At 46.0% G+C, this 21,215-nt stretch overlaps 3 long non-coding RNA genes and 1 pseudogene across 4 annotated transcripts; all 4 read left to right on the top strand.

Moving 5' to 3' along the window:
- The first annotated feature begins 1,799 nt into the window (after positions 1–1,799).
- Positions 1,800–6,084, top strand: LOC141582489 (uncharacterized). The gene is made up of 3 exons (XR_012515343.1): positions 1,800–2,141; positions 3,992–4,118; positions 5,987–6,084. It is a non-coding gene; the product is annotated as an uncharacterized LOC141582489 (long non-coding RNA).
- A 687-nt stretch (positions 6,085–6,771) lies between these two features.
- LOC120360352 (uncharacterized) lies at positions 6,772–7,539 on the top strand. The gene is made up of 3 exons (XR_005576866.2): positions 6,772–6,864; positions 7,128–7,198; positions 7,458–7,539. It is a non-coding gene; the product is annotated as an uncharacterized LOC120360352 (long non-coding RNA).
- Positions 7,540–13,973: 6,434 nt separating this feature from the next.
- Positions 13,974–18,922, top strand: LOC120360387 (uncharacterized). 2 transcript variants are annotated; one of them, XR_005576899.2, is made up of 4 exons: positions 13,974–14,869; positions 16,231–16,400; positions 16,600–16,756; positions 18,391–18,922. It is a non-coding gene; the product is annotated as an uncharacterized LOC120360387 (long non-coding RNA). The 2 variants fall into 2 exon arrangements; XR_005576898.2 differs by having other exon boundaries at positions 16,231–16,756.
- Positions 18,923–20,164: 1,242 nt separating this feature from the next.
- LOC120360418 (heat shock protein beta-1 pseudogene) lies at positions 20,165–20,806 on the top strand (annotated as a pseudogene).
- The last annotated feature ends 409 nt before the right edge of the window (positions 20,807–21,215 follow it).

The following is a 21,215-nucleotide window of genomic DNA, read 5'->3' as shown; positions in this document are numbered from 1 at the left end:
CTAGTTTTTTTCTCTATGTAGTCAAATTTGCTTTTAAATCTCTCTAGCAAATTTTGATTTCAGTTATTCTACTTTTCAGTTGCAGAATTTCTTTGGGATTCCTTTTAACTATTACCTCTTCATTGACATTCTCATTTTGGACGAGGATCGTTTTCCCATCTTTGTCCGTTTCTTCCTTTAGCTCTTTGCACATTTTACAGAGTTTTGTCTAGTGAGTCTCATGTTTGGGCATCCTCAGGCTTTTTTTTTTTTTTTTTTTTTTTTTTGAGGCAGAGTCTCACTCTGTCACCAGGCTGGAGAGTGCAGTGGCGTGATCTCGGCTCACTGCAACCTCTGCCTCCCAGGTTCAAGCGATTCTCCTGCCTCAGCCTCCTGAGTAGCTGGGACAACAGGCACATCCCACCACGCCCAGCTAATTTTTTATATTTTTAGTAGAGATGGGGTTTCACCATGTTAGCAGGATGGTCTTGATCTCCTGGCCTTGTGATCCGCTGGGCAGGGCCTCCAAAGTGCTGGGACTGTAGGCAGGGCCACCGCGCCCCGCCCTCAGGCACATTTTGTATTCACTTACTTAGTTCTTTTTGACAGGTTGTGCTTTCTGGTTACTTTGCATGCCTTGGATTGGTTTTGGTTGGAAACTGGACATTTTAAAGTTAAAATGTGGCAACTCAGGAAGTCAGATCCTTACTTTCCTCCAAGGTTTGCAATTTTTTTTTTTTTTTTTTTGAGATGGAGTTTTGCTCTTGTTACCCAGGCTGGAGTGCAATGGAGCGATCTCGGCTCACCGCAACCTCCGCCTCCTGGGTTCAGGCAATTCTCCTGCCTCAGCCTCCTGAGTAGCTGGGATTACAGGCACACACCACCATGCCCAGCTAATTTTTGTGTTTTTAGTAGAGACGGGGTTTCACCATGTTGGCCAGGCTGGTCTCGATCGCCTGACCTCATGATCCGCCTGCCTCAGCCTCCCAAAGTGCTGGGATTACCGGTGTGAGCCACCTCAAGTAGCCTCCCATCTAAGTCTTTCAGCATATTTTATTCAAAAATTTGGTGTTGTAACTTTAGAAAGCGGGGCCTCATCAGGTTACTCTCCTTGCTGCTCATCTTACAGCAGAAGAAACTGCTGTTTTGGGGTTTTATTGTCCTCGACACCATGGTGGCAGCCCAATGTCCACAAGCAGTATTGAAGACATCTGAGCCCCTTTTCAGCAGTTACAATTTTAGGAGAGAATAAGATGTGCCACTTTGAAAAATGTGACAGGGACCATAAGGTTAAGGCACTGGCTAAATTTGCTGTGTCTGATACAAATTTTACTGGACTTTTCAGGGGCATTTGTAGTATCCACTATTTTACTCCTATTAAAAGGTGCTGATATCTGTGTTTTCAGGGGCTGCTATCCATATTAATTTTAGGAAGCTGGTCACACTAATGGGCTGGCCACCCTTGTGGAGACATGGATTGGTAATGACAAAAGTTAAGCTGACATTTCTATCATTCTCTCGTGTAATGGATACACAGGACCCACTTTTGATCTCTGAATCTGTTGGTGTCTGGGGCCCAGGAGTATCTGAATCTGTTGATTTGTGTATTTCTCCTGACCACATCACAGCTTTTGGTTTTGGTCAACTGCTTATCTTTGGTTCGCAGGTAGTCTGGAATGCGGTAAGTACTGTATATTGTTTCTTCATATAAGAAACCTTTTATATCAACTGAGTTTTCCCATAAATGTTACAATGAGTTATGAAACATAAAATTTACTATTGAATCTGTTACTGATTTTTTTTTTAAAGGAAAATGAAAGAGAAGATGTTCCAGTGAAGACCCTCAGGCTGCTAGTGTGACACTCATCTCTGTAATTTTCATGATGCAAATGCCCACAAAAGTGGTTTTGACCTGACTGACCCTGTATGAGGAGGCACAGTCTCCTCATCAGCATGAGCATGTGGCATCAGATGCAGAGACAGTTTTTTACACGGATGGATGTTTACAAACTGAGACTCCTACAGTGTCCCTTTGAGAAACTGTGGACACAGCATCTCTGAATCCCATTAGTGACCACAGAATTAATTTCACCTAATACGCTTTCATCACCAACTTATGAAAACAGAGCATGTGAATGTCCTGAGTCCATTGAAAAAAGACGGTAAGTGGGCTTGAAAAACAGAATAAAGGAAACGTTTTTATTTAGATCATAATTAAAGTAATACAGTTAAAGAATAGGTACCTTCTACCTAAATGTGTCACTAGATGCTAAAACACCTTTGCTCATCTGTAACTATGTGAATATGGTTAGGTTTATATTACTTTAAAGAAACCGTATTATGTTATCTACATGCATAACATCATATTTGATAGACTCAATTATTAAAAACAGCTATTTTCACTGTAGTTAAATTTGCCTTTGATTCTGATCTTCAAATGAAAAGAAAATATAATTTTAGTAAAAATGTGTCTCAGAGGAACAGTATTAGTTTTTTCACTTTTATTAAGTGGTTCTCTGGTCACTTCCTTTCCCCCACCAGAAGCGCTGATGACTCAAGTATTCCTTTTAACTGATAAATCATTCCTTTCCAAACCTCTGTTAAGATTTATAAGCACATAGATTCTAAGCACAAACCTTTCAAAATAGGAAAATATCCTTCTCATTATATGCCATTGTTCTCATGGCTTCGATAACGCAGGGAATCTCATCTAAATTGGTTCACTAAAGGCAGTCGCTACGGGGTGTTTATAACAAATATTAAAACTGTGTCACTAATTATCAGGGAGGCAATTTTTTGACAATTTCTTTGATCTCCATCATTTTCTTTCACTTACAATGACCTAACTTGGTGAAAAAAAATCTAAGAACATTTAAAACTAATCACACCCCAATTTAAAGACCATGTTTGTCCTATCTGAACTCGTGTGACGTTGCAGTAGTTCTGCTGCACCTTCACTCTGTAATAGGATGTTAAAATAATATTCTTCACCTCTCACTTTGGACTGAGGCTTTTAGATAGGTACCAACCACTTCCAATGGGTACTAACCATTCTCACATTCCAAGTTTGTGGTATAATTTAAAAGTACATTTGGGTTTTGTCTCGAGTTCCTGGCACTGAGCTTCACAAACCCTAGGCATTTCCTGAATGAGAGTGTCTTTTGTTGTTCATACAACCCCTTTTGGACCACACCTGAATTTATGCCAGCAAGACGGTTCATGGATGTGGGGCTGGAAGACTGGCTGGATGGCTTCAGGATAAAGGAGGTTTGCCAGAAAAACCAATCATGTAATTAGAGGGTAGGAACTTTTGCCCTCTCAATCTCTGGGGAGATGAAGGCAGTTAGAATTGAGCCCAATTACATGACCACTGATTTAACCAATTATACCTATAAAATGAAACGTAAATAAAATCTCTCAGCAATAAGGCTTGGAGAGCTTCCTGCTTGGTGAATGTATTGAAATGCTAGAAAGGCCAGTTTGCGAGGGCACGAAAGCTCTGTACCCAGCACCCCTCCACACCTTGCTGCTCTGCGTATCTTCATCTGGCGGGTCACTTGTATCCTTTATAATAAACTGTCATTATAACTATTAAAAAAAAGAAGTATTTGTACATTTTGAATAGGATATATATTCATGTGGCCTGTGTCAATCTTTTAGGTTAAAATATGTGTTCCATAGTTCAAACAAAATTTCAAACATACTAGTGTAAGGAGAATTCCTCAGAAATAGTATCTTTCATCAGAGTTCTAGCAGAAATGTACCTTTCTGTGTCTTAGCATTCTTTTTCTTTCTTTCTCATTCTCAATTATTGACTTGTTTTTATGAGCACGGTTGGCTTCTCTGCCATCAAAGAGAGGTTTTATTCGGGGAAATGGATTTTTCTTTTTCCAACAAATATTGAGCAGACTTCAGTACTGTTGATAACTAAGATAAAACAATTATGTGAGAATGTCTTATCATTTGAGTCGTTGTATGTGTCAATGGATAGTTTTGGAATTTTGTTTTTTAGAAATGAATCTCACACGGAATGTGGCTTATGAAAATGAGGAGGGCAGAGGGGTCATGGACCTTGCCTGTTACACATCTTTTACGTGCAAACAAAATGTGAAGAGATGACTGAAACTTGAGATCTGGCTGTACGTATATGGATGAGCACATTGATTGTACCATTTTCATTGTTCCTAATGGTGTTTCTGAGGTTGCCTTGTGTATGTTGGTCAGTCACATCAGATCCCTTTGGGACTATCATTGTATTCTGAAAGCTCTTCAGTTATTTTCATGGGAACCAAGGTTTGAGTGAGCTGGTCTTCATCATTGCAGAAGCCGGCCCATTTCTTGAAGCAAAGCCAATGAGTGAGAAGAGCACTCTTCTACTTCCGTGTAGACTGCATAGTATTGCAGGGCTGGAAGGGACGTTAGGCTTTGCTTGTCCACTTTAAAAATTCTGTCCTGGGGCCGGGCGCGGTGGCTCAAGCCTGTAATCCCAGCACTTTGGGAGGCCGAGGCAGGTGGATCACGAGGTCAAGAGATCGAGACCATCCTGGTCAACATGGTGAAACCCCGTCTCTACTAATGGTGCAAAAAATTAGCTGAGCATGGTGGCGCGTGCCTGTAATCCCAGCTACTCCGGAGGCTGAGGCAGGAGAATTGCCTGAACCCAGGAGGCGGAGGTTGCGGTGAGCCAAGATCGCGCCATTGCACTCCAGCCTGGGTAACAAGAGCGAAACTCCGTCTCAAAAAAAAAAAAAAATTCTGTCCTGAGCAAAAGAAATGTTCGGATAGGGCCGGGCGCGGTGGCTCACGCCTGTAATCCCAGCACTTTGGGAGGCCGAGGTGGGTGGATCACAAGGTCAACAGATCGAGACCATCCTGGTCAATGTGGTGAAACACCGTCTCTACTAAAAATACAAAAAATCGGTTGGGCATGGTGGGGCGTGCCTGTAATCCCAGCTACTCAAGAAGCTGAGGCAGGAGAATTGCCTGAATCCAGGAGGCGGAGGTTGCGGTGAGCCGAGATCGTGCCATTGCACTCCAGCCTGGGTAACAAGAGCGAAACTCCGTCTCAAAAAAAAAAAAAAAAAAAGAAATGTTCTGATAAATGAGTCATTATAAATACCAACCTGTTTGGGAGTAAAGACTAAGAAGCGGGATAGAAATGATGGAAGTAAAGTGACAAAAAAGAGAAATGAAATCTGAAGGAATAAGAGCATTTAAAGGAAGCAGTGAGCTTGCTGATCAGCATAGCCTCTGACGGGGAAAGTATAGCCTGGCTTCGGTCTGCAGAGCGGCAGGTCACGGCGTTTGGAGCTTCAGCCTGTGAAGATGCTGTGCTGCCACCCCCAGGGCCTGGGCTCCTCCATAACTGGAAGGAGCCATGGTGCTCATGCCAAGCCCAGCCTTAATGCGGACAGGCTTAGAAGGAGCCAGAGGAGACATTATTCTATCCACTGCTTGTACTAAGCTTCTCCCAAATGTCCAGTGGTGTGGAATTACAGCGATAAGTCAAGCATTAATAGAGCCACACACGTTTAGACACAGGAGAGGGATGCGTGCCCGTAAGAGCCAACGTCTTTGACTCCTCAAGCACAGGCAGCAGCAGGGACAGATTGTGGGGGTGGGCCCCGCAAGCCGCAAGCCGGCTGCCCCTCTGATCCCCACTCCCCCCATGACTAATGTATTTAGATTTTCATTATAAAGTTTACACAAGTTTCTTAAATTTTCAAAAACTTACTTGCCTCTCATCCTTTATCTATGTAAATTTCAGATACAACTGGTGTATATGTCCTGTTTATTTTCCTCATATTATATTTTTACAAAGAAACAAATGTAAACTTTCTAATAGCCTGCTTGCCCAGTTGCAAGATAACTCTTTTGTGTAGACCACATCTATTTCAGAAAGATAACCCATGTAGATTTCTTTATTACATTATCTGAGTTTATACCAGCATGACTTGAATTTGTGATATTCCGTTTATCTTGATTATTCTTTAAAATGTTGTCACAGTCAGAGTGATATCACCAGTGAGACGAGCACAATTGTTCCAGCCAGCCCAGCCCCATCAGAGGAACAGGCTGTGGAGAAACTGAGAGAAAAGATTTGATTTCAGAACACAGGAAAAGGAACATTGCCATCTATGATCCAAACAACTCTGTTATGAAATAATGACTGAAACCGCTTCTCTGAGTAGCCAGCCTAAAGATGGAGAGCCCAACCTTCGATCATGTGAAGATCCCTCCTCCAAAAGTGGACATCTGTTGGAACCCAGTGAGGTGGACTTGACCTCCAGCCTCAAGGAAGTGGACCCAGTCAGGCTGGCTCTCCTGAGCAAGTCAGGTCTGAGTCATCAGACGGGACCAGCCACTCACACCTCCCTGTGTCCTACCGGGGGACGGTGGATGAAGATCAAGGAATCATCTTTACAGCTCTGTCAGCTCAAGTAGTGAGCTCGGAGACCAGGACCTGTTCCCAGCGGCACCATTCACGGCTCTGCAGCTGAGATGCGGAACGTGCCCGCTGCGGTGCCTGCACTCTTGATGTGACCCCTCCCGGCACAGCTTCCTTCACTCAGAGGAATTTAAGAACACTCCCTTCAGCTGAAAGTGTCGCCTTGTCTCAGTGCCAGGCTGGCAGTGCCACAGTCTGTGGCTTCTCAGGAGGCTGTCCCCGTCCAGCTGTCCTGGGGGAACATGTGCAGAACTCTGTGGCTGGGAATCTGGGACCAAATACTGGCTCCGGATGGACGGGTTCCTCTTCCATCTGCAACCCAGATTCTAATGCCTTATATGGGAACCCGCTGAGCGCAGCGAAACCCTTTCCTGTGCAGTCTGTTGGTTCAAACTGCGGAAATGCACCACGGGATTCAAGAGTGACATCAGGATGGGGTGAGATGCTTTTGCTCTGTTGTTGTTGTTATTTAATAGTTGGATTTTTTTCAAATGACCCCACAAAGCTAGTTTGTTTCATGGAGTTCCTGGTTGGCCTTCACTTCTTGTAAGCTTTGTGCTTTGTCTTCAGCTGAGAGCACCACAACATATTTTTGTGCAAGCGTTCTTGAAGATGGCTTAGAACACCCCAAGCATCCGTGCAGGTGACAGGCTGCCTGTGGCTTTGTCTTCCTTACCTCTCTTTTGCTCTGTTGTTGCAGGTTTGTGATGATTTCACCTAGGAGACGTCGCGTTTAGAGTTGAATCCCAGAGCGAGCGAGCGCTTCCCCCTGTGAGTCTCCGGGTGGCTGTCGCGGTGGAGAGGCAGCCCCCTCGGGCGCAGCTGTGGGGCAGCTGCTCTCTTGCTGGTGGTCACCGCACCCCCATAGCTGGGAGTGGTGCTTTTCCTGACATGGCACACATGCTACTGGGGTGCTGTCTTCTCTGCCCTCCGGAGCAACTGCGTGAGGACGGGGCAGAGACGGGTGGTAGTATTGGAGTCGGATAGGCTCCACATCTGGAAAGTTAGAGCCTCTGTGGTTTTCTTTTAGGTTAAGCAGTGGCTTAGGATTTGTGAGAGAAAACAGGAAGACATGACTGGCAGTGACACCGAAGAATTCAGTAGCTATAATGGTGAGTTCGATGTAATCTTACTTGTTTTTCCCGGGCTGGATGGAGGCAGGAAAAAATTGTCGGTAGGCCTCTGCTGAGGCTCAGGCAGGGACAAGGACTCCTGCCTCTGGAGCACTTTGAGCTGTAGCTCTGAGCAACACACAGGCCGTCTCATAGACTCGTTGTCATTGAACCGATTGAGCTCTGGTCAGGTCTGCTGTCACTTGCATCTTTGTGCCTTATTCTCACCCAGGGAGTGTCCGAGTGCCTGAGGAGGGGACGCTTCCCCATGGCTGTTGTGTTGGGACAGCTTCCCAGACCCGCCTTCCTGTGCTCAGTGCAGCTGGCCTCGGGGTCCTCAGCTCCACGCCCGTGGGGAGAAGGCAGCCTTCCCGGGTGCCCTCCTTTGATGTAACAGTTGCACTCGGCGTCAGCGCGTGATTTCTCCTTTCTCGGGGCCCGGCTCTCCCTGCCCCTTTCCACCTCACACCGGCACCGCCATGGAGCTTCTCCTCATTTTGTCGTAGTACATGTTCCAATGTACACTGAAATCTGAATATTTTACTTTTTGTGTCATTATTTATATGTCATTGTTGTTTATTTATAAAATCATAAACATTTGTTTGTAGCCCTATTATTACAATCACTGAAAGCTCAGAGATCCTGGTCCCTCTACTGTTAATTTTGTAAAATGGGACTGAATGTAACTTATTGTCATTTATCAAAAGAAAGAAGGAGAGAAACAAGTCAATCTTGGGGCTCTGCCTTCACTTGGTAAGGGGAGTCCTTTTTACTCATTTATCTGACAGTTGCCTTACATAAGCTTTTGAAATACCTGGAAATGCAGTTTTAACATGAGCTCTGAAGGCAAGAGTCTCCCACATGCTCAACTGCAGCTGCTGTGATTCCAGACTCCACATCTTTCCTGGTTACGACGACCATCCGAACGGCAGGGAGTGGGGCAGGGAACAGGGTCAGCAGCTGCTGGTTTTCAGTGTCCCAGTTTCGTGACCGCTACTTGCAAACCAGCATTGGTGGAGAGGTTTAGTCCTCGCCCGTGCCTCTTAGTGGCCCTTGTTTACCTGGTAAAATCAGATTGCCCTCCCCACCTCCCCTGTCCTGGCTTTTCCCCTCTACTTTCAGATCCTCAGCTTGGATGAAAAGCCGGTGATTGAAGGAAAGGGTTGAGGTGAAAGGTGGGCTGGGAAGACTTTTTAGGGGTATCCAGGAGTCTGTGAATGGAGCAGTGATGTCTTTGGAAGTTGGGAGCAGAAGAGAAGATCCCCACTGAGAGTGACAAGGGACGGGTGGCCAGAGTTGCCGTCACAGGCGGGGTGGCGTGGGGCTGCGGGACCTCAGTGATGAGCCTGGCTCTTTGTTCCCACCGCACCGTGTATTGATGTTTCTCATTCACCTTTTCTTTTTCTCCCAGAAACTACTAGTTGACTTTGTCAGCTGTTAAGATATATTTCTTCATTTCTTCTCCAGCCCCGTGAATTCTGGGCCCTCAAACCATAAATGAATATCAACTTACAGCCAGAGCTCCCTTGCCAAGGTGTTGAGTTTGCTTGTATTACCCTCGCTTGAAGCACAGTCTGCTCTGAGACACACGTGGCTTCTCCCCGCGCCTGGGTTATAGAACTCTCTTGTGTGCTCAGTCTGCTCGTAGGACCGTACAGAAGAAGACGAGTCCTGCCCGCACCAGTGTGAGTGCCTCTGCCTGGACTGCTTGTCCTCAGCTTCCCTGGGCTGGCTCCTTCTGGGACACTTTCCTCCATTCTTCCCAGACTTCCTATAAACCGCGTTCCGGTAGCACCATGGCTGCTCACACCCCCTGTGCACGTGGCATTGTGATCGTCTCTCTCCTTGTCTATATTCTTTGGAGCATAAGCTCTAAAGGTGGGAATATCTTTCATATCCTCAGCACCTGGCTCAGTCTTTTGCACAAAGGAAATATGTAGAAAATACTTGCCAAAATAATTAGATACAAGGACCTTCCATTGGGATTTCTTTCTCTGTTAGGATCTGGAAAATATTTGTGCCATTTGGACCTCAGTGTGAAGTGGTGTTAAAAGGTTAAATCCGGTCTAGCCAGCATTTAGTGTCACTCTGTTACTGTGGGGAGTCCTGTTATGAAGGTGAGAACTTGTAAATGAGTCTTTGTCATACTTGGCCGCTTTCTCCCCAGCACCCACGTCCCCCTTCACGGCCAGAGTGTGGGATGGAGGCAGGTGGGTTGATTCCGTAGCCTAGGGTGTGTTCAGCTGATGTCGGCGTCTCCTGTGAGCTCAGAAGGACTGTCTCTCAGGTGCAGCGCTCTTACGTGTACTCGGCTCTGGTTTATTTCTCTGTAGTTCAAATCTTCGAAATCATTCCTCATATTTTTCTTTGCTTAACCTTTCAGCTTCTGAGAGATGGTTGTAGATCTGAAATTTCTCTTACAAGGGGAATTATACATCCTATCACTTTTTTCTTGGGTATTACGCAGCTATATTGTTACATGTGTTTAGGCTTAGGATTGTTTTGTCTTCTATGTGCAATGGTTCGTTTTAAGAATTCTTAGCCAGACTTGGCGGCTCACGCCTGTAATTCCAGCACTTAGGGAGGCCTGGTAGGGAGGACCACTTCATTCAGGCCAGGAGCTTTAGATCAGCCTGGGCAACCCAGTGAGACTCTGTCTCTAAAAAAGTTTTGGAAAATCAGCCAGTTGTGGTGGCCCAGGAGGTCCAGGCTGGAGTGAGCTATGATTGTGCTGCTGCACTCCAGGAATGGTGACGGAACAAGACTCTGACCCTAAAAAAGTTTAAAACTCATAAAATAGGGTTGAGTGCGGTGGCTCATGCCTGCAATCCCAGCACTTTGGGAGGCTGAGGTGAGCAGATCACTAGGTCAGGAGCTGAAGATCAGCCTTGCCAATATGGTGAAACCCCGTCCCTACTAAAAATATAAAAAATTAGTCAGGTTTGGTGGCACGAGAATCACTTGAACCCAGGAGGTAGAGGTTGCAGAGAGTTGGGATTGTGCCACTGCACTCCAGCCTGGGTGACAGAGTAAGGCTCCATCCCTCCCCCCAAAAAAAGAAAGAAAGCAAAAGAAACATGATGCACAATATTAACACCAGACAAAATTGACTCTAAGACAAAAGAGAGAAAAAGAATTATTTTTTATTTATTTTATTACTTTTTTTTTTTGAGTCTTAGTCTGTCACCCAGGCTGGAGTGAAGTGGTGCGATCTCGGCTCGCTGCAACTTCTGCCTCCCGGTTTCAAGTGATTCTTCTGCCTCAGCCCCCTGAATAGCTGGCATTACAAGTACTCACCACCACGCCTGGCTAATTTTTGTGTTTTTAGTAGAGACTGGGTTTTGCCATGTTGGCCAGGCTGGTCTCGAACTCCTGACCTCAGGTGATCCACCTGCCTCGGCCTCCCAAAATGCTGGGATTTCGGGCCTGAACCACTGCACCCGCCTGTGTTTCCATTTCCACTCGTCGCATATTGCTTACCCAAATCTAAAGTGAATCAGGAGCTCTGTTCGATTCTCAAGCAACACAGTCGCTTTCTTCATTTAAATGCTCATCTTTTCCTTCCATATTACCTTTGACCGATATTTTAGTTGTAAACATTTTTTGAAACCCCAACATTAAAAAGGTTTTAGAGATTGATCAAGCTATTGATACTTCTTGGTGCTCACCATTGCTTCATGAATATTTTGCCTTTTCCTCTGTTTATAGACTTCATGGTCTGTATTTAAAACCAACTCATTGTGTGGTTTATTTCAGATTTCTGTTTCTTGAGATACTAATGTTTCCACCAGTTACTTTTGTTGATTCGTCCTGACTTTCTTTGAGTGGTTTCCATTTTTTAAAATATATATTTAAAATTGTTTCATGCAAGCGCACATTGACTGAGGCTTTTTTGCTCTAGGAATCCCATGTGTCCTTGTCTTTGGAAATGTCCCTAGAGAGCCTTTTGCAGAAATGTTGGAGGCACTGAAAGCCTCGGTGATTTTCAGCCTGGGGCTCTCACGCCTGCTGGGACCTAGGCCCAGGCTTTCCGCTCCTATTAACAGTCTTCGATGCCACCCACCTCTGGACAGGCTCGTTGTTACCCTCACAGACATGCCGTCAGACTTTTTTCAGTTTTCTTTTTATTTCTAGAAAGGGCACTTCTTTGAATTTCTGGACTTTGTGTAGAATTCAGATTTTATTTTAGCCTCGACCCGTCCACAACAAACTTGAAGTCACATCAGTTGTTCTCTGGAAGGCATTAAAGCTTTACCACCTTGAGGGTGAATCTGGACCCCAGACTCTTCTGGCCGCCATGCAAGTCAGCTCCTTCCTGCCAGGCGGCCTTTGAGTTCCCTTCATTTTATGGTTGAATAGGGCAAAGGAAAATGTGTGTGTGTGTGGAATCTCTGCAGCCCTCTGTATCTGTGCGTCCTGCATCCTCACGCTCTACCAAGCTTGGATCAAAAATATCCACGCCCCTCCCATAAAAAAGACGGCTGCGTTTGTACTGAACGTGTGCAGGCATTTCTTCCTTGTTCTTATTCTCTACCTGATAATGTACAACTATTTACGTAGCATTTATACCCTGTTTGGTATTATGAGTAATCTAGGAGTGATTCGAAGTATGAAGGAGGATGTGCCTCGGCTGCACGCAAGCACGGCGCCATGTCATGTCAGGGACCTGCACGGATGGTGATGTCCAGTGGGGCTCCCATAGCTTCAAGTATTTCCACACGGGGGGGCCTCAGCGGTCTCAGTTATATTGGTCGCCTCTGATGAAGGAACTCAGTTCATCATGATCATAGACACTTGTTGTGAACTTTATATAATTTTTAACATTTTAAAATAAAATCTGAAAATGCCAAGATATTAGTGACTTTTTGAAGGGAATGGAGAAGTCGTTATTCTAATAGCAGAACTTATTGTTAAAACTTCCTGACAATAGAAAGGAGGTCTGTATAATTTATGTGATTGTCACTTCATCTGAAGATTAGTCTCTTCCAGGCTGCAGCAGCTTAATTCTCTGGCCTATTTAGGTATAGAGATGACCTCACAAAAAGAATTTAACATTTATCTTTGTAGAAAAGCAATTGAAAAGTTCTCCTTAATCCTGCCTTTTTTTTTTTTTTTTTTGAGATGGAGTCTTCATTCTGTTGCCCAGGCTGGAGTGCAATGCTGTGACCTCAGCTCACTGCAACCTCCGCCTCCTGGGTTTAAGTGATTCTCCTGCATCAGCCTCCTGAGTAGCTGGGGTTACAGGCACACACCACCAGGCCCACCTAATTTTTATATTTTTATTAGAGACTGTGTTTCACCAGGTTGGCCAGGTTGCTCTTAAACTCCTGAATCCTGACTCTTAATTTGTGGCTAGAAATGGCAGTAATGTGAACATAAGTAATGCTATTTATTAATATATTGCTTTTCATAAATCACTTCCTTTTTTGTAATTAGGTAGAAACAGAACAGAAAGACATTCTTGATTTTGGTGACTGAAGTTGTGAAGGCTGGAAAGTCCCTGCCAAAAAAAATCAATGAACCAGACATACACCACTGTACCAGTCAAGCTGATTCTCAGTGTTGTGAATACAAATGTACAGTGAAAAATACTCTTCCCAGAATATGTCATTTCTATGAACAGAAATGCTTTTGTTAAAGATTTGTTAACACAGTTCACATTCTTACTGCTATTGGCTTTACTGAAACTGAGTCTTCTCTTTCTGAACAGAACACCGTGGTCTGGCAGAGTCTGACGTTTTCCAAGGAACCCGGCTGAGCTCCTGTGGGAGCTGCTCCCTGCACTGAGTGGTCCCTTGGCTGGCAGGCTGCTTTGTGGTCAACCACGTGATACCTGCCATTTATGAGAGACAGGTAGGATAGCGTGGGCTTTCCATTAAAAAACAACAAAAAAAAAGATAAGGTTTTCCAAACTGCTTTTCTTTCATTCGTATTGGAAACAATACTAGTACATATTAATTTTTTTTCTCATAAGGTCCAGAATTTCTGAAAATTTCAGTTCTTTTCCAGAAGCCGCTTGGCTCTTTAGATATCATGTTAATATTTTCTGGAAATTGCTTTTCTCTATATCTGAATACACGACAAATTTGAGACTGATTTCCTCTGTCAGTGAGTGTGAACACTCCCAGTCATCTGTCAAGTATCTAATGGTCTGACAGTGAGGTAGAGGGCTTACTGTTTTGGGTCATGACCACAGCAAGTACCTCCGAGGGCCTATGGGGATACTTTCTCTACACTGATCTCATCTCACTTACCAGCTGACTGTGCTCTTGCTTTTTCTGCTTCTGCACTCATTTCCAGTCCTCTTTTAAGTCTTTAAAAAATCTTCTTGCCTACATTTTTGTGTGGCCCCAAGGGCATTGTGATGGAGTGCTGATGCTCTGGTCTCTGAACTAAAAGAATAACCTTTTTTTTTTTTCTTCTAGAAAAAAATTGGCAGAAGGAATGGCCTTTTTTAATTTTAGAGGTTCAAGACTCAGGAGGAGACTTCGTGGCAAGAGTTGACATAGAAGTTGACGGCCCAAAGCCTACGCCAGTTCTGAGAAGTGTTGATATCCAAGAACGCGCAGAAAGAGTTAAAATTCGTGCTCCCAGGCACTTACAGGTCGCCTCAGTCCTGTCCTCTGCCGTCAGTGTCTTGTATTCAGACTGATGTCACTTTAATGGTGACAGATTGTTGAAAGTCTGTCTCGCTCCAGCTTCTGGATGATGCATTTGGTGGCCATCGTGGCCTCATCCATAAAGCTGCCCTTACCTCCGAGAAATGCTGGGAACATCGAAGTTTAGATAATCAACATATGGATTTTATGAACTTCTGTCAGAGCACCATCAACTCATCTTTCCTGAGACTGTGAGAGTTCCCTGCCTTCTCAGGGCCCTGGTGCTGCCTGTCCCTTCAGGGTGCCCTGAGGAGCAGCTGGTGGCATTGCTGAGAGTTTGAAAAGCTGGCTGTTTCTCTAGCCTGAAGTGTATGTGTGCTGTGGTGCTCTCAGTGTAGAGCCCAATGTCTTGAATAGGAAAACCAAGTGCTGAATTGATTTCTGAAAAATGTGCGTGTCAGCCTGCGGTTGGAGTTGAAAAAGAGTGACCCACACACTTTGACCTCTTTCTGTGACGTGAAGGTGCATGAGAGGGTGTTAGTGACATGAAATTGGGGGTGCAGTTTGTGGGAGGTCAGGTTTGTTATGGAAGAAAAAGACGGAAAAGAGGCGCTTTCCAAGGGAACAGGATGAGTTGAGACTGTGAGGGACTAGGAGACACGAAAAGTCACCTCTCCTAGTAAACGAGGAAGGAACCAAAGGCAGGAGTCGCTGAGCGAGAGCTGCATGTTGTAAGTCAGCATTTCATTATGATTCCGTGACTGTTTAGGTTCCGGGATGAGGACGTCCCTCTCAGTGGATCTAGAGAATCTATCTGTGAAACCTGGAGAGGAACATGAGGTTATAGTTTTCTTTTTCTCCAAAGGATCCAAAGTTTGGGAGGAAGGGTAACATAAATACGTTTATTATGACAAGGTTTTACTCATCTCTCAAAACAGCCACTCGCTGGGATGTGCTTCAAGATCCACAATTTGAATGACGAAGTCCACATCTTACTTTCGCGAATAGATGCTGTGAATCAGTGTAAACTCTAATTTAGCTTCAGATTTTCTTCTTTTTGTGACTGATAATCTCCTTTGAAACCAGCTGAGTATATATTAAGAAATCATTATTTTTAAGTATATTCTGACAAAAGTAAATAATGAAACAACAATATTGATTTTTCTCATTCATTTTTCATTTTCTTTCTTTTTTTTGAGACAGAGTCTCACTCCGCTGCCCAGGCTGAGTGCAGTGGCATGATCTCGGCTCACGGTAACCTCCACCTCCTGGGTTCAAAAATTCTTCTGCCTCAGCCTCCCAAGTAGCTGAGACTAAAGGCGCGCGCCACGACACCCAGCTAATTTCCGTATTTTTAGTAGAGACGCGGTGTTTTACGTATTGGCCAGGCTGGTCTCAAACTCCTGACCTCGTAATCCACCCGCCTTGGCCTACCAAAGTGCTGGGATTACAGGCACGAACCACCATGCCTGGGTTTTCATTCACTTTTCTTATTCTTCCAGAAGCTACTAGTGGATTTTGTCAGCTGCTGAACTATATTCCTTCATGTCTTCTATGGGCCCATGAATTCTGGGCTTCCAAGTCCTAAGTGAATATCAACTTGACAGCCAGAGTTCCCCTGTCAAGAGTATCAGTCTTGCTTGTGTGACCCTTGCTTAAAGGGCACTCTCCTCTGAGTCACACGTGGCTAATCCTCCTGCCTGGGTTACAGAACTCTCTTGTGTGCTCAGGCTGCTATTAGGACCTAACAGAAGGAGGCAAGAGTCCTGCCTGCCCCAGCGTGAGTGAAAACCTGTGCCTGGACTGCTGGTCCTCAACTTCCCTGGGCTGGCTCCTTCTGGGAAGCTTTGCTCTCCTCTTCCCAGGTTTCTCATGAGCAGCATGCTGTAGCACCGGGGCTGCTCACGCCCGCTGTGCAGATGGTATTGTGATCGTCTCTCTCCTTCCCTACGTTCTTCTCTGGAGCATAAGCTCTAAGGGTGGGATACCATTGTATTCCCTAGCTTAGTCTTTTGGACAAAGGAAATACAGGAAATAGTTGACAAAAGAATTGAATTTAGAATCTTCAACTCAGACTTTCTTTCTCTATTAGGATCTAAAAAATGTCTGTGCAGCCATTTGGACCTCAGCGTGAAGTGGTGATAAAAGGTGAAGTCCGTTCTTCGGGAAGTAAACCTCTGCCACGTGGATCACGCCCAGACAGTCTGTTGATTTTGTCCAACAGCTTCTTGCTTTGGAAGGTGTCCTTCCTGGTGGAACACAGTAAGTGTCGGACAGACGAACAGTCCACTCTGTACAGGTACTGGAGAAGATCCCAGATTAATGTTTGGAGGACAATTTTGTTGTAACAGACACTGATGAAGCTCCATTGTAAAGAACTGGGAAAGCCTTCTAGATGTGCACGTGTCTAGATTCGGCCTTTGTTTAACATATATTCCAATCCTGATTCTGCCTTCACCAGCTGCAAAGAGCACCTGACACACGACCACAGCACGGGGCCTGCTGAAGAGGGAGTTTTATCACCTCAAACTCATGGCCACTTGGTATTTTCAAAAGCCAGCCAAGAGAAAGATTTGCAGAGAGCTGTGCAGAAAACATGCAGCCCATTCAGCCTCTCGGTGAGCTACATTTTTCAATCGGTCACCCCATGAGTTAGCAAAACCCACAGAAGTGAATTTGAGGCACCAGCCTTAGGAGTCACACTTCCTGACCATACCAGATGGAGCACCTCAAAGGAGCAGACCCTAGGAAATGGGATTTAGTATTTACTGTAAAATTGGGCTTTTGAGACTCCCCGTATTAGACAAATTCATCTTTAAAAGGACCTCTGGAAGGAACAGCTCTCAGAAGCCTGTGGCAGGAATAGTTCCCCTTCCCTCAAGCAGCAGCTAGTTAGTTCTTAACCTCTGAGGGCGTTTAACTGGTTATCTGACTCTACGGAAGCCCAGCCTCTCCCATTACCACTTGGTAGTGCTACTACTTTAAAATAATGACCATAGTTTTTTACTTGGTAAAAAGTAAATAAATAAAAATGAAAACTGTGGGCCGGGCGCGGTGGCTCACGCCTGTAATCCCAGCACTTTGAGAGGCCGAGGCGGGTGGATCACGAGGTCAAGAGATCGAGACCATCCTGGTCAACGTGGTGAAACCCTGTCTCTACTAAAAATACAAAAAATTAGCTGGGCATGGTGGCGCGTGCCTGTAGTCCCAGCTACTCAGGAGGCTTGAGGCAGGAGAATTGCCTGAACCCAGGAGGCAGAGGTTGCGGTGAGCCGAGATCGCGCCATTGCACTCCAGCCTGGGTAACAAGAGCAAAACTCCATCTCAAAAAAAAAAAAAAAATGAAAACTGTGAGTAATGTTTCTTTCAGGTTAAGTCTTTTCCAGTCATTGTACCTGTGGAAGGCTTTGCCAGAGATGCCAGTAGCAAAGGGTCTCAGCTTTCTCTTTTAATACAAGGCAGAGGAGGCATGGACACACAGCTTAAATAATTTATTAGCTGCTGATTTTCCCAAAATTCGAGTAAGACCCTTCTAAAAGAAGAACAAAATGTGGATGAGATGGCAATGTAATTCACAGAAAAACAGTGTCTCTTCTTTTTCAAGGTTGTTAGAGCCTTGTGGAACTCAGCTGGTCATATGTATCTTATAAGTGGACTGGAAGGTGTACGTGGGGTCATCTTTATCCTCTGGGATGTATCCTCACCAAATTGGACTGTCTTCATCTAACTGGGAAACTGTAAGGGCTCACTCTAGAAGCCATCTGCTTCTACCAGATGGCTATACTTTCTTCACAGGCAGCCACAATCAGTGTTGAAGCCTTGGCCACACACACGGCTGCAGCTTTGAATAGCACGCACCATGCCCTTACCCTCCTGAGGACGCCTCTCAGATTAGGCAGGTGGCCTTAACAAACTGTATGGCAAAGCCATTTTAACAGCAGCTCAAGGGGAAACTTGTGCTTTGATCAAAACCAAATGTTGCATGCTCCAGACTACTGACACAGCATTACCCAAGCTGAGAAAGCTGGAGGCACTCCTGTCTCTGCCATCGCCGCACTGGCAGGCACCTCCATGGTGGCTTGGCTCCAACAACTGCCCAGTGTTCGGAAAGCCTTCCTGTTAGCTTACCTGGGATCATCTTTCTTATTTTGCTTTGCTGTTGTTGAATATATTGTGGTTGTACTCTTTGTGTAGAAACACAGGGTAAGCTTACTCAATACTTTCTTAAATTGGACACCTCTTAATCTTCCAGGTTTCACCTTTTGCTGGAACACAGAGGTACAAATGACGCTTAATGTACCAACGCTTTCTGACTGACTCCTCTCTACCCTGAATACAAGAGACCCTAATAGATACGTGGAAATATCATCGCCCCTGTTCAGCATGAAGAAGTTACAGAAGACGGACCTTCATCCTTCTGCAACCCTTAGAATTAAGGGTCCTCTTGTAAAAGGGTGGGGGGGATAGGTTAGAAGCATTCAAACCAGAGTGACTCTGTTTCGAATATGGGCCAAGAAAAATGAAGCTGGGTCCTGTTGGGCTGCATTCCCAGGAGGTCAAGCATTCCTAGCCTCCAGATGTCAACATTCAGGGAACAGATTAATGATGTTTCCTAAACAGACTCTGGCCTTGACAGACCCAGAATCTCCTGGTACCTTGAGAACAAAAGCATTTCTAGCTTTAAATATGCTTTGTACCTAGGATGGATGCTTGTCTCCTCTTACTTTTGGAAATGCCCCACCCTGTCTATGGGGTCGCTATTCTTGCACCCCTTTAATAAAGTTGCATCCATTTTGCACTGTGGACTTGCTTCAAATTCTTCCTTGCACGAGATCCAAGAACCCTCTCTTGGGCTCTGGATTTGGACTCCTTTCTGGTATCAGGTGGCTCTACCATTCTGGGGTCTGGAGGATGGTAGCTCTCCTCTCACAGCAGTGCCCTAGTGGGGACTCTATATGGAGGCTCAAACCCCCCTTCTCCCCTCCACACCATCCCAGTTACCGGTTCTCTGGATTTTGTAGACATTTTCTGAAATCTACGTGGAGGTTCCTAAGCCTCCTTGTGCACCTGCGGGCTTAACACCAGGTGGGAGTTGCCAGGGCTTACAGTTGGCACCTTCACAAGCAGCAGCCCAAGTTATACCTTCACCACTGTTAGCCATGGCTGGAGCTGGAGTGGCCAAAATGCAGGGCATCCTGTCTTGAGGCTGCACAGAGCAGCAGGGCCCTGAGCCTGGCCCATAAAGCCTTTCCGTCTTCCCAGGCCTCCAGGCCCATGATGAGAGGGACTCTCACAGTGGGCTCTGAAACGCTTCTGAGGCCTTTTTCCCATTGTCTTGTCTATTAGCAATTGACTCCTCTTTACTGGGGCAAATTTCGGCAACCTGCTTGTAATACCTCCCCTGAAAACGGATTTTTCTTACCTACTGCATGGCCAGGCTGCAAAATTTTCAAATGTTTAAGCTCTGCTTCTCTTTTAAATATCAGTTCCAGTTTCAGGCCATTTCTTTACTCAGGCATATGAGCATAGATTTTTAGAAGCAACTAGGTCAAGTTTTGAATGCTATGCTGCTTAGAAATTTCTTCCACAAGATACCCTAAACTGTCTCAAGTTCAAAGTTCCACCGATTCTTAGAGCAGGAGCACAATGCCACCAGTCTCTTTGCTGACGCATACAAGAGTGACCTTTAGTGCGGTTCCCAATAAGGTTTTTATTTCCATATGAAACCTGCTCAGCCTGGACTTCATTGTCCACGTGACTGTCTGCATGTTTAGTTCACATGCCTATCTATCAGCCCGGCTTGATTGTCCACATGACTTACCTATCACAGTTTAAGGAACATCTAGGAAGTTTGAATTGTTTCCTCATCTTCCTGTCTCCTGAGCCTTCCAAACTGTTACAGCCTCTGACCACTACCCAGTCCCAAAGCTGCTTCCATATTTAAAGTATCTTCATAGCAATGTCCCACTCCCAGTACCAATTTTTGGTACTAGTTCATTCTTGCATTGTTATAAAGAAATGCCGGCACTTCTCCGAGCAGACGTCCCGAGCAGAGCCGGCCAGCATGACCGAGCGCCGCGTCCCCTTCTCGCTCCTGCGGAGCCCCAGCTGGGACCCCTTCCGCGACTGGTCCCCGCACAGCCGGCTCTTCCACCGGGCCTTCGGGACGCCCCGGCTGCCGGAGGAGTGGTCGCAGCGGTTCGGCACCAGCAGCTGGCCGGGCTCCGTGCGCCCCCTGCCCCCGCCGCCGTCCGGGGCCCCGCGGTGGCCGCGCCCGCCTACAGCCGCGCGCTCAGCAGCGGGGGCTCGGAGATCCGGCACACGGCGGGCCGCTGGCGCGTGTCCCCGGACGTCAACCACTTCGCCCCCAGGAGCTGACGGTCTAGACCAAGGACGGCGCGGCGGAGATCACCGGCAAGCACGAGGAGCGGCAGGATGAGCACGGGTTCACCTCCCGGCGCTTCACCCGGAAATACGCGCTGCCCCCCGGCGTGGACCCCACCCAGGTCTCCTCCTCCCTGTCCCCTGAGGGCACACTGACCGTGGAGGCCCCCACGCCCAAGCCGGCCACGCAGCCCCACGAGGTCAGCATCCCCGTCACCTTCGAGTCGCGGGCCCAGCTCGGGGGCCCAGAAGCTGCGAAATCCGGCCAGTCTGCAGCCACGTAAACGCCTTAGTCCGGATGCCCACCCCTGCCGCCGCCGCTGGCCGTGCCCCCACCCACCCACCTGTGTGTTCTTTTGATACGTTTATCTTCTGTTGTTCTCAAATAAATTTCGAAGCAACCAAAAAAAAAAAAAAAATGCTTGTGACTCGTTAATTTACAAAGAAAAGAGGTTTAGGCTGGGCATGGTGACTCACGCCTGTAATCCCAGCACTTTGGGAGGCTGAGGTGGGCAGATCACCTGAGATCAGGCGTTTGAGACCAGCCTGACCAACATGGGAATACCCCACCTCTACCAAACAATTTTAAAAATCAGGAAGGCATGGTGGTAGGCACCTGTAATCCCACCACTCAGGAGGCCGAGGCAGGAGAATTGCTTGGACCCAGGAGACAGAGGTTGCAGTGAACTCCCA

This window comes from Saimiri boliviensis, chromosome 20, assembly GCF_048565385.1.
Source record: "Saimiri boliviensis isolate mSaiBol1 chromosome 20, mSaiBol1.pri, whole genome shotgun sequence".
In the NCBI taxonomy this organism is placed as follows: domain Eukaryota; kingdom Metazoa; phylum Chordata; class Mammalia; order Primates; family Cebidae; genus Saimiri; species Saimiri boliviensis.
The sequence above is the reverse complement of the archived record's forward strand: the minus strand, read 5'-3'. Positions and strand labels throughout refer to the sequence as shown.